The sequence below is a fragment of the Diuraphis noxia genome, unplaced genomic scaffold (genome assembly GCF_037042655.1).
Source record: "Diuraphis noxia isolate RWA-SAM2 unplaced genomic scaffold, SU_Dnox_SAM2 contig0003, whole genome shotgun sequence".
NCBI classification, from domain to species: Eukaryota; Metazoa; Arthropoda; class Insecta; order Hemiptera; family Aphididae; genus Diuraphis; species Diuraphis noxia.
Window position 1 is genome coordinate 63,215,650 of NW_028301713.1, and position 13,551 is coordinate 63,229,200.

The window sequence follows — 13,551 nt, forward strand, 5'->3', positions numbered from 1 at the left end:
TAATATCAAATTTAACTTTTAATGTTCGGTTCGAGTTCGATTAAAAGTGTATAGGTTCGGATCTGTTCGAGTTCGTTAATTTAAATAAAAGTTCAGTTCGGGTTCGGTTCGACCTTATATTATGGTTTGTAACATCTCTAATAAAATTTGATAAGCCGAAAGGTATATTATTAGGTTTAGTTACACAACAATAAAAAATAACAATCAGACATCAGAAAAAAATCTAAAATGACAACAACCTATATGTATATAAATCACTATTTACTCATATATCTATACTACAGCTATATGTATAATTATGTATTTGCATTATTATCAAATCAAAGATAATACACATAACATTATATATAAATATAAATATAGATAAAGTGATGGATAATTAGTAAATACCCAATAAATATAAATTTGGTAAATTTCTTTATTATATACTCGTTATTTAATAAAAATACCCAGTATTTTGGATATATACTTCAAACATAAAGTATTAAAAATTCGTTTAACTATGGACAAGTGTAAGCGGTATGGTGATCAAAGACTATATAGTAAATAACTATGTGTTCATATAAAATATTTTAATTAAAATACATTTTAGGCGGAAAGTTGACAAAAAATTTTAGATTCTGAACGAAGTGAAGAATGTATTAATTTTACAATGATGTATGTTTTTTTTATGTCTATGTACAACATAACTAGTCGAAATAATGTTACAATTTCAAACTTTGGGGGTGGTTTCCGACGTAAAAGTGAATATCCTTGGTGCATTATAGCAAAAGTAAACATTTTCCAACAGTTTTCAAAAAAATCGAGAAAAAAAAAAAAAGGCGGGTAAGTTGTGGATGTCGCTCCGCTGTACAGTAGGTTACAAGTGGGTTACTCAAGTATCTGCGGTCATTTGTTTTAGAGTTACGCCAAAATAAGGAAATCGCTAAAAGTGAAAATCCAATGTTGTAATAATTTAAATTTCAAATGCTCATAAAAATTTAATTTGAATTCCGATGGACTTTTTACTAATGATAAAGATTGAAAAACTTTTAAGGAATCTTGTATTAAATTGTCAAATCTTAGATTTAAAAAGAAAAACTTTTATGAATTTCTAGCTTAAAATAATTTGTGAATTTTCGTGATTTTTACGTATTTTGTCAAAATTTAAACTTTGAATGCTTATAAAAAAGAATTGTGACTATGAATTTATTTTATTTTTCAACTGCTATTGTAACAATATGTTAAGAGTCTTGTATTAAATTTTCAAGCTTTTCTGCCTAACAAATAAATTTTTATTAATATTAATTTTAAAAAAACTAATAATGATCGAAAATTTCAAATGTCTATGAATAGTTCAACTTAAGTCAAACTAACTTAAGCGTAAAATTTCCCGTTTTCCCCTTAGTTTTTAGTTTGTTTCTTTCGATTATTTAGAAAACTTTTGACCCCCCAAAGTACCAACTAGATTCACTTTCTGATCGCACGAGGTATACTGAAGTCAAAAATCGAAGCACTTTTACTGCCCCAAAACGTGATGACAGACACAAAAAAAAAACACACACACACACACACACATCATGGTAAAATCAATACATTCATCGCTCCGCTCAGAATTTAAAATGACAGAAAAACGGGAATTTTTATGCAAAACCAGTTTTCGACCAAATCGAATTTTTTATATGGTTGTAATTCAAAAACTAATCACCGTAAAGGGTGTTGACCAGTTGCCCCCCACGGCTGTTATCGGAATTTTAATAATATACCAGTTGCCCTCAACCAAATATACCAGTTGCCCCCAACCGAATGTACCATTTGCCCTCACATGTTAATATATACACGAATACAATATATAGCATGTAAAATAGGGGAGGTGAATATACAAATAATAAATAAATTATGACAAAAGTTCATAATAAATAATTTAATTATAATACTAATTACTAACTCAATGTGATAATTTGTCAAAAAAAATAAAAAACAACTACAAAATGATACCTTTGTAAGTATTTATAATTGTAACAGTGTTAATGCTGAGTGAACTTCAGAAATAGATTTTGGTAGTGGTAGAAGTGTTTTTCTTCTCGCACGATAAATGCTTCTGCGAATGGACTTTATACATCGTTTTATGTTATATCACTTATATCCACGGCGTTTGATTGAATTTCTTCACGTATTAGTTTTAATGAGCGTTTGGAAATTTCATCCACAGCTTTGCACCAAGCAGGCTATTATTATTTAAAAAAATTTTAATTTTATCCATCTTATTTGTATAGTACTCGTATATTATATTTAATACAATATTATATGTAATTCCAATCATATGAATTTGATTCAATCATTTTATACTATTTTACTTTATTTTCATAAATAATTTTATATTTTATTTATTATTTGTATATTCACCTCCCCTATTTTACGGGTTATATATTGTAATCGTGTATATATTAACATGTGAGGGCAACTGGTGCATTTTTCTCTAGGTAGTTTGAGGGGAATTGGTATAAAAAAGGTACTTTTTGGTGGCAACTGGTACATGCCCACCGTAAATACTTGAAATTTTCACCAAATGTTTATGTTAGTGTTATCTATATACAGTTTAATTTTCACAAATTTTTGTTTGTTTTTGAGTTATTTATAGACCACTGAAATTAATGCATCATTGCATTCAAATCTAACCTACCCTAGTCAGAGGTCCACCCCACCACCTAATGTACAGCAGAGCGATACCCACTTTCCCGCGTTTTTAATTATTTATAATAAAAAAAAACTTTAACATTTAAACCAGATAAAATTAAATCTTTGTAAGCTCACTGCTGTTATTTTAGAAGAAAATAAAATATTCAATTTTGTAAAGGTAATACATATGATGTTATTAATAAGCCCATCACTATATAGGTACAAAACAATAGTATCTCTTATAATATATTTATTATAGATTTACATGTACCTTCTACAAGGTAGAATGTCTACTATATATGTAGTAACAATAGAATTTATTATGTTTAATATAACATGCGATATTTAATGCAAATTGCAAGTAATACAAATAAATCGAATAAAATCAAATAAAAAATAAAAAAAACTTATAATTTATGATTTATAACTTAGATAAGATATTAACTAGACAGTATCATATATAGGATATAGCTTTTTCATTTCAACAATATTGTAGTTAAATTCTAAAGATGTATAAAAATAATAAAAAATTTTTGATCTCAAAAATTACCTCAATGTATACCTACTTATCGAGTTTTCTTCATAATATCATCTTCGATATGGAAAATCATTAAAATGCAGTTATAGGTAGGTACGTATACGTATAGAATTTTCCTAAAATATATAATTTGAGAATTAAACACTAAACACATCGTCGTCTGTAAACACTCCCTCAGAGATTTATAATTTTCCAATTCAAGTTATTCGTCAATACCTATATACTTTACATTTTAAGTAATATTGTTGATTTTCTTCGAATTCGTGTAAGTTGTTATGAAAAAATGTTTACATTGTTTAAGTCTCATGATAAAGTTTTTTTTTAATTTTAATACTTTTAATCGTGTTTGTTAAATAATTACTACTTTCTTATAAATCCCGTTTTTGATAAATTTAATTTATGACAATGCAATTCCTAATTGTTATCACAAGTATATTCGGAAATCGTTTGGAATAATAACAAAATCAATTCACTATATCGATTTAATGAACCCTAGAAAATTGATTAACTGAAAAGATAAAAAATCTCCCGAAACCTTTAGGCCATTAATCTTGGGCCAATTACTATTAATATTTATTTTTATTTAACAAGACTTCCTCGTAATTTTATGGTAATTATTTTGAACATCATAACTTTATTTTGAATTTTTATAGCGAACAAAAAATATTCGGTTATTTAATACATTAATAAAATACATTTTGCGTTTTGATTTAATATCGCTTGGGAGAGAATGCAGCATAATTTTATCCTATGTAATTAACAAATACGTGGACAGTGCTGTTTAAAAAGTATTAAAATTAATAGGTTTTTCGTGCATGTTTCTCCATTTTAATTTTTCGAAAGAATATTTTGATTCTTATATCAGTATATATAAATAATAAGCTCAAAGATACTGAGATTATATCTTAAATGCAACTATTTTATAAAACAAACATATGAATATTATAGCCTATAGGTGTCAGGTGATATTATATTTTTGTAAGTATATATTATTACCTGTACTAATTTTATCGTAAGTACACGAAGAAATATAAGCTGTAAAAGAGTACCTATTATGTTTAGTTAGAATTGTTATCATATTTTTATTTTGAAATCATTATTTTTTTTTCTTACATTTTCAAATGCAGAATCTAAAGTCTATAAATATATATTATTCTATTTTATTTTTTAAACATTTAGATACGCTGATGACAATAAAATAATGATGCAAATGATACAATATTGTTTTTAACAACAGTTTGTATTGAATACAATATATTTTTATAATTATTAATTATTATACAAAATTATGAATCAGATTATTTGTAACATTTTCAGTTTTTAGTAATATATTCTGAATACTATTTTTTTTATTTTTTTTTTATTCTGCTATAGCTTATTAATTGTTATTTGTTAATTTCCCTTCAAGTTATAAATTCAGTCTGAATTTATTACTACCGGCATCATGCAAATATAGGTTTCTATTTAGAATATTATACGATACACTAAAACATCTATATAAAAAAAAAAAAAAATAGAACTTATTTAAATGATAAAACTGAGTTCTATTGGTATTGTTAATGATATATGGTACTGGTATTAGAAGAAGTCAAATTTTTGTGACCCTTTAATTGAATCTTTAATACTTTAAATTATACATAATCTGAAGACCTATTTCCTATAACCCATATCGATTACAACTTATAAATTATTCATTTAATTATACGAAAAAGTTTAAAGAAGTATCTGCGTGTACATCATCAGTAATATTTCCATAAATATCTAATCTCAAACGATTGAAAACATGCCCATAACCGTAATTACAACAGTTATTTGCAGAACTGTTGTACATATTTCGTACTCATAATTATTTTTAGAAAATTACAAATTTAGCTTCCGTAGAAAAATATATAGTACAAACTGCAAAATTTTCACATTTTTCTTCTAAATGAAAAAATAACGCCGGCAAGAAGGTTATAAAAAGTATGCGTAACTATATAAACGAACTTAAACCGCGGCGGCCAACGTCGTAGTTATGCCGTTATGCCCGACCCGGTTTAAAATTAATTATACAATTATTAATAATCTAGGAAAAACACCATACAGAAGTCAGTCACACGGCATTAAACTCTGTGTTCTTCACGTGTTTTAGACATACAAACATATTATAATGTATAAAATAAACATACAGTAGTACGTCGATCTTTGTATAATATGTATGTACGCATTGTATATTACAAACAACAGGAAATAATATCAAGATTTGTAATACGAATAATAACGAAAACCGTTTGTGTAAAGCATTATTAAGGCTTAGGTGCAGGTTACAGTAATATACAATAATTATGCGGAACCGCGTATTACTCACGTCAGACGATTCGCAGTGAAAATTTATTGTATACACAAAAAACGGAAACTTGGCTTCTTTCGCATACTACATTTTAATACGGTAATCCAGTAATGTGTTTTATTATAATGTATAATGATATTTAAATTATCGTTTATCGTGTCTAACATGCTGGTATTTTAATTTATATAATAAATGTATATAAGTGTATAATGTATATTGTAATCGTTGCATTTGAGCATTTCGTACGATTATTCGTTGACAGTGGAATGTGTATACATAGGCCATCATAAAATAAACAGTTTTTATGGTACACGGATTTGAGGGAAAAAAACCATTTCATGCAGTAGGTTTACTGACGGTGGCCAGATATTATATTGCAGGAAACCGACAAAAAAAACCTTAAGTACAGATTTTCTATTATAGTATAATACATTTCTATGTCACGTTATTTTAATATATAATAATATACGTATGCGGTATGCGTGTGTGCGTGTGAGCAGTAATACTGTACAGTAATCCCTGTGTAAACGAACGGTCTTAAAGCAGCAGTGTGTGTGTGTGTCTTAAGACACGTTGAATTTGTGTACATACATAATATAATGTATATACAGAGTGCTTATCATCGCACACATCAGCCCGCCATTCTAAAACGTATATAACTAATTAATTATATTGTTTTACGGAAAATAGAGTAATTCATCGCTATTAAAATATTTACTCAGATAAAATAATCAACTCAAATCGGAAATTAGCTCTATGTCGTCTGCATGAGATTAAAAAAAAATAAAATAAAACGTAAAATAACGATTTAGGTATTTTGTATTTTTAGTAATAGCTGCAGATTACTGATTAAGTAATATTTTTTTCAAAATCGTTAAAATAAAAATACAGATATCGACGGAGACAAACGCGGCGGTGAAACGTGAAACACCACTCTGTATACGTCGTAACAGGATCGTATACGTACGTATTATACAATATTGAATTGTCGCCGTTGTATAAATGTGGTGCAAAGTAGACCAGCACCGATATTTACCAAAAAAAAAAAAAATCAAGAGAAACCCGACGTTAAGTCTACTTGTATACTGGATATAATCTGTTGTCATAAAAGTCGGCGGCGGCGGAGGCGGCGTGTATTCATCTCTCAAAGACGTAACTGTTAAAACCGTCATAAATCAATATATTGCGTAAACCTCGGGGATTCATAAAAATGTGTTACACATTCGAACGTAGCATGGTACCTAATACCTATTATAGTCAGTTATTTTATCTCTCTTTTTCGATTATACGGTTACGATTTTATTGTTTTCGAAGTACACATATGTGCGCGTGTGTATACGAAAGGGACGTCGACGCAGTTTTACGGGTTCTTTTGACGAAGCTACTGTCATGCTCGCCGTACATATAAACACGACTCGCCTTTGTACACACACGACTATAATAATAGTATTACGTATAATAGCGGGCTGTCCACGGGGATTGCGCAACCCGTGAGACGGCATTATGTTATATTACCGTACCGGTATTGAAAAACATATAATATAATATTGAAAACCTATAAGACCGTCGTACCTGCTGCAGCGCCAGCCCGATTACCTTAAATTATATTAGGCGACGCGTCGTAACGGTCAATTTTGCGGCGAAACATATCTTATGACAAATAATAGTCTACGGGGAATCATCTATATATAATATATAGCCGGTACCAAAGAGGATTTTAATCCAACTTCACTGGTTCTATCTAATCCTCAGCGTGGGTCCCGAAATGATTCTCGGATTATGTTCAAAGTAGCGTGTCCGTAAATGAGTCGTCGACCACATTGCATAATATGTACATCACGAAATGATAAATTATTATTTGATTGTATATATTATATTGACTTATGAGTACGTCCCTGCAGCAGCAGTTTGTAAAATATCGATTCATAATATAAAATGAATTTTGTTATTGTTTTAGTAAATGAGATTTATGTAATAAGTATTATTTTTTTTTTTAAGTTGACTTTATTCTGATATTTCAGATAATATTGAGTATGGTTTATTATTTATATATTTTTAAAGGTTAATATTAAATATTAAATTGAATTATTTTAAAAGTTAACTTAAAACTCATTTTTATATAACCCCCCGCCCAAAAAAAAATAATAATAATAATAATAATTAAAATTGTGTAGTAAATACTAAATAGTTAAATAGAAATTTAATAATAATATATATATATAATATACAATCATCTGTGTTAAGTGATATATTGACATTTGTTTTGACGCACTCTACCGATTAATTTATTATTATAACAGAACCTTCAAGATTTTAATTTTTTTGGTGGGAAATTATTTCCCATTGTCCTATGGTGTATTTACATTTTGAAAATATCTGCCTCACCCTTCATACGGTTCACGAGCCGCCGCTGTATTATATAGATATATAATGATGAATTTCTCAAAATATCGTTTTTAGTCCAGAGCCACCTTACATGCTCTCGCAGTGAAATTAATCAGTTTGGCTTCAGTTTGGTTTTGATCTACGAAAATGTAAATAATTTCGATTTCCAAACGAACTAGTATACATACGACGGCGCCATTTATATAATTTTCCGTAGGCCACGTCATTATACGTCGAATAATGAGTAACGCCATCACCCGAGCCAAATATTTTTGTACTATTATACGATTATCATATCTATACATGCATCAATACATTATACACCACATACATATACATTGCGAAGTGCAGATCTTATGTATTATGCTGTACGATAAAGTATTAATAATATTATTATTTTTATTTATAATTTTGTATTATAGGTAATATTGTTATTCCTAGCACGGATTTAAGCTTAACCGTGCGTCCGTGCACGCATATTATAATATATACGCGACGTGTTTTTCAAAAGGAAAAGGGTGTCACACCCACACCGCCGACTTATGCAGGCCGATCGCACCAGCCGAAAACTGTTCAACATTCGACGTGCACCCGATTTCGTGTACGTTTTTATTTTTAATCGAGACAATAATAATTAAGTGTGGTATTATATGGGGTATAATGATGGTTTCATAGTATTCGAGTAGTATTATACGTACGAGTCTTAAATTCGTTCCGGCGGTTCTCCGTTACGATGCAATGCACAGCAGTGCACCGCAAAGGCGTGTTCACTGCGAGAAACGTGACAAATGCACATATGGGTGAATGCAAGTTCTGACACGAGACCTAGCAGGTGAAAAAATACACGTGTTACTTCCAACACGATAGGAAAATGATAGATATGGAAATGAGGATAGAGATATATGAATATATAAAAATATACATTTCTACAAAGCAAAAAAAAAGGTACGTATATGATGTAAGTTATCCCAACATGGTGGAAAAAGTGGTGTGAGTATAGGTTTATATGAATGAAGAATTGTAAGTTCCTATACGAGAGTTTCAAGTACAAAATCTTATATGTTAATTTCTACACGAATATAAAAACGAGATATGGAAATTCTTACGCGGCAAAGAATACATTATTATATGTATATTAATTTGCAGGTAAATTTTATTTTCATACATTTTATAATGTAAAAAAAAAATATACTAACTATATTTTATATAGCAAATAATATTATGATTTAGAAGTTACCAAACTGATAATACTATCTAATAAAAATAAGGTTACCCCCCTCCCCTGGATATGCTACTATTGTGCATGACCTACCAATGAAGTCTGGACACACTTATGAATACCTACATTTATAAATATGGTTTTTATGGTCATAAAGAAGATTTTAGTTAACTTGCAACTGATTTAGTGTTTGTATACAACGTAGAAAAGTAATATATTATTATGCTTAATTAGAATAACTGAGTTTCAAAGTATGGTATAGATACGACTATAGTCGTATATATACGAGATACCTTGTACTACGCTTAATATAACTACAGAATTCAAACTGATCAGAATTTGCACGTCAAAGGATTCATATAGAACTTGGTGTGCAAAAAAGAATATTCAGGACCTCACACAACCTCAAACAGGACATCACTAAGTGCAGTTTGTATGGTTACACACTAGCAACTTAAAATAATCATTAAACAAAATACTAAATTTCTAACATTAAAGCTGCGTAGCTATATTCAATTTATCTTGGACGTGCCAAATTTTACGCGACCAATAAAATAATCATTATAAATATTCATGTTATTATCTGTATAGAAAGTTAAATAAAAATAAACGTTATAGACGTAATGTGTCTTATGTGTGTATATAATGCGCGCCTGTGTAACATTTTTTCGAGGACGATACTTATTGAAAAATGTACATCCTACGCGTATTATACTACGCCAAATCGAAATAACTTGAATTTCGCATTGCATCAAAATAAATATTAAACGTTTAAACATTGGGTGTACAAAAATGCAGATATCCATTATAATAAAACACACAATCAAATACCGCTGCGTAAATTGTTGGTTTAATAATTAATTCGACGGTCTTGGGCCGTCTTAGAAACATTTTATGAAGAGGATGATGTGATGTATTTTATAAACCATTTTTTATAATTCTATGTATTATATATATATATATATATATATATATATATATATATATATATATATATATATATATATATATATATATAATATTGTTTATAATATATTAATATATCTACTATAATATATTAGAAAACCTGCAATGCTACTACTAACTCATAATTCCTAATTCATTTTGTTTTTTTTGAATAAGCAATCTATACCTTATGGGCACAATATGCTTATGTGGTTAGAGTAAACATATAAATCAATTTTAATAATCGCTTACACAATTAAAATAATCAATATTAACAGGCTTGATGTGAGAAGTCATCCAGTAATGATAATTCTTTTATAATTAAAAATATCGTAACACGCCAAATTATAAACAACTACACTGATTATATTCTTACTTTTAAGTTTCATTATAGGTCAATATTCAATGTAATATTAGATCTGACAATATCGTATACGAAATCGTTTCTATCTGAACTGATCAAAATAACGTGATCACTAATTATTGATTTTAAAAATTACCACCGCCGCCACGCAATCAAAAACATTTTAGGAAGTAGGGAAATAATTATTCTTGAATATAAGACCAAACAACCCTTGTCTATAGCCTCCACCGTGCTTTTTTATTTTTTATTCAAAATTGAATATTTAACAAACATAATTAATATCTGCAGAATACGTCATGCGTGATCGACGTCCGTTTTATTAGATCCTATGACATATATACGACCTGTACCTGCCTAGGATATTATTACGATCGTATAATAATTATTATTCTAATACCGATAGCTATTCTCGACGACCGCGCTTGTCTCTTTTCCACACCGCGTCGCCTTTTGTTTTCACTCGTTCGCGACGAGGAGTGGAGGGGAACGGCGTTTGTCTCGCGTATTATACAGTCGTATTCCTTTATTGCGCCGCCGCCCCCGGGGGAACCCGCCATTCCCGTCCAGTTGATTAGTATTCGGCGGCGACGCGACGGCTAAAAAAACGCAAACACAAAAAAAAAACGCATAGCATTGTGTGTAAAAATCTCTCCGAGTGTATATTATTATTATTACATATACCTACGGTTATAATAAAATATTCGCAAAGAAAGAAATAATGATAATAACAATACTCTATTACAATACATTATTATTATTATATTATAATATAACACGTCAAACATATATGATAACATACAGATTACAGGGCATTCGTCTTGTTCGTCTTTTATTCGCTGGCCATCGGGTCGGAAAAAAGGGATCGGAGCGAAGGACATAAAAATATGCTGGGATTGATGAATATATCCCGGAAAAATCTAGATTGTATGTTAATCTATAAATCTTAACATAGAACAAATCAAACGTCTTTTAATATTATCTAATAATCTAAATTTGGCGAGTCAAATCAATAATAATAATAATGTCATAAATTATAGATTAAAAAAGTTATGTAAATAAGTACCGCTCTACTGTTCATATATGTACATATATGTACCTATCTGGGACATTATAATCGATGCATTCAATTTGAATGCAATGATATAAAATTATTGTATACGAAAAATGATTGAGCGAAGACGATCTGTCAGCCGATATAACTATAAGCTATAGGCGGAACTATAGAGGCCAAACAATGGGGTTGTTAAAATTATGCAAAGGACACCAACTCGTGGGGGCTATAACACTACACCCCCAAATACCATATTTCAATTTAATAAATATACTAATTACTATAACCAGTATAACCATTAACCATCCATAAAAAGCGATATACCTAATTACATAACACATAACACATAAGGTACATATATTATGTCATTAAGGTGATACAAATATAAACTAAATAAAAACAAATTATAATAACTATTTTGTTTAAACATTTGTTACAATAATTAAGAATTAATTATACAAAATAATTTTTTAAGATTTACTTGTATACCTAAGCTATAATTTATAGATAAATATATCTATTTGATTAAACATGTTTATATTTAAATATATTATTTCATACTAATATTATTTTTCTATTGCTAGTATAGATAGAATACTTTTCCATTGTTTCTGATGAATTAATTTTATTAATAACATTTTTTTCAATATTTAATATTGATATAAATATCTTAAACGCTGTTGCTCCATACTAACGCTTAGCCACTTTTTTTGACGACGTATTGATGAGAAGCTTTCCTCACACGAAGCAGAACTCATCAGAATATTGTAATACTATATTTAAGTAATTTATTTTAATATTATAGTATTGATTTTCTATTAATTAATATGTATATTATAAAATCATTGCTATTACTTATTAGTAATAATAGGTTAAATAACAGGTTGAATTTTTTTTTTTTGCCGAAAACACTGCATAATAAAATGTTATTGCGAGTATAATATATAATAATATACTTTAAAACATTCAAGTACCCACGAACAATTTTTTTTTTCAACTAATTTTAATTAAAACTGTCTAAATTTGAACTTAAAATATCTATTAAAAATAACTGTATTTACATATTTTTTTAGATTTTTATGTTTACAATATGAAATATTTATGAGTAACCTAGTTTTAAATATAGGCAATTTTTAGCTATAAGGCTATAACGAATGAACATTTTTTGAATTACATATAATATAAACTTATGAAGAACCTTGAATTAAATTTATAAAAGCTTTTTGATCTGCATTCGACAGATTTTCTTACGATGTATAGGCATATTATAATATTATGAGAATGTTTACAATTGTTGGATTGATTTTATTGTACCTATTTTATACATTGTATGCAAATGTGACCGTACATACATTTCACATCGATGCCCGATCAAATTTGAAATTTCGGACAACGAAGTCGTTATACAGGAGTGGTTCCGCTTAATTCATCATGATCACGATTATAATATTAAATAGTGTCACTGCTACAGTCATTTTAATTCCTTAAACTATCGTTGTTTGCTTCGAATTATAGAGTATAATTGATAAAAAATGAACCTATATATATATAGGTATGTATAAAAAGTGGATTTTTTAAAAATAAGTTCAAAACATTTCTGTTCTTATAGTCTACGCAGTATAAAGTTAATGTTTATCTTATGTTTTATATTATGTTATATATTTATTGTATATTTTATTTTTTATTTTTTTATCTTAACATATCTTGTAATTTGTATTTAATGTTTTTGCTAATTTTTAATGCATATTTCTCAATTTTTTAGTATATTAAATAATAAATTCACTGCCCTGACCGTATCTCTCTCTTTTGAAAACCGATCGGCAGCACAAACCTAACTACTTATACAACTCAAATCCATCGTGTTTCTGGGTATTAAACATTATATTATACGACTAAACATGCTTTAATGCTATTTAATTATGTCATAAACATTATATTATTTTATGTATTTTATACATATACACCTATAATAAACTATATAGGTGTGTTTGTGTGTAGTTAAATTTATGGCCCAGGCCGCCCAGTTAAAAACAACTCGTGCGTTAGAAAATCAACCGATTAA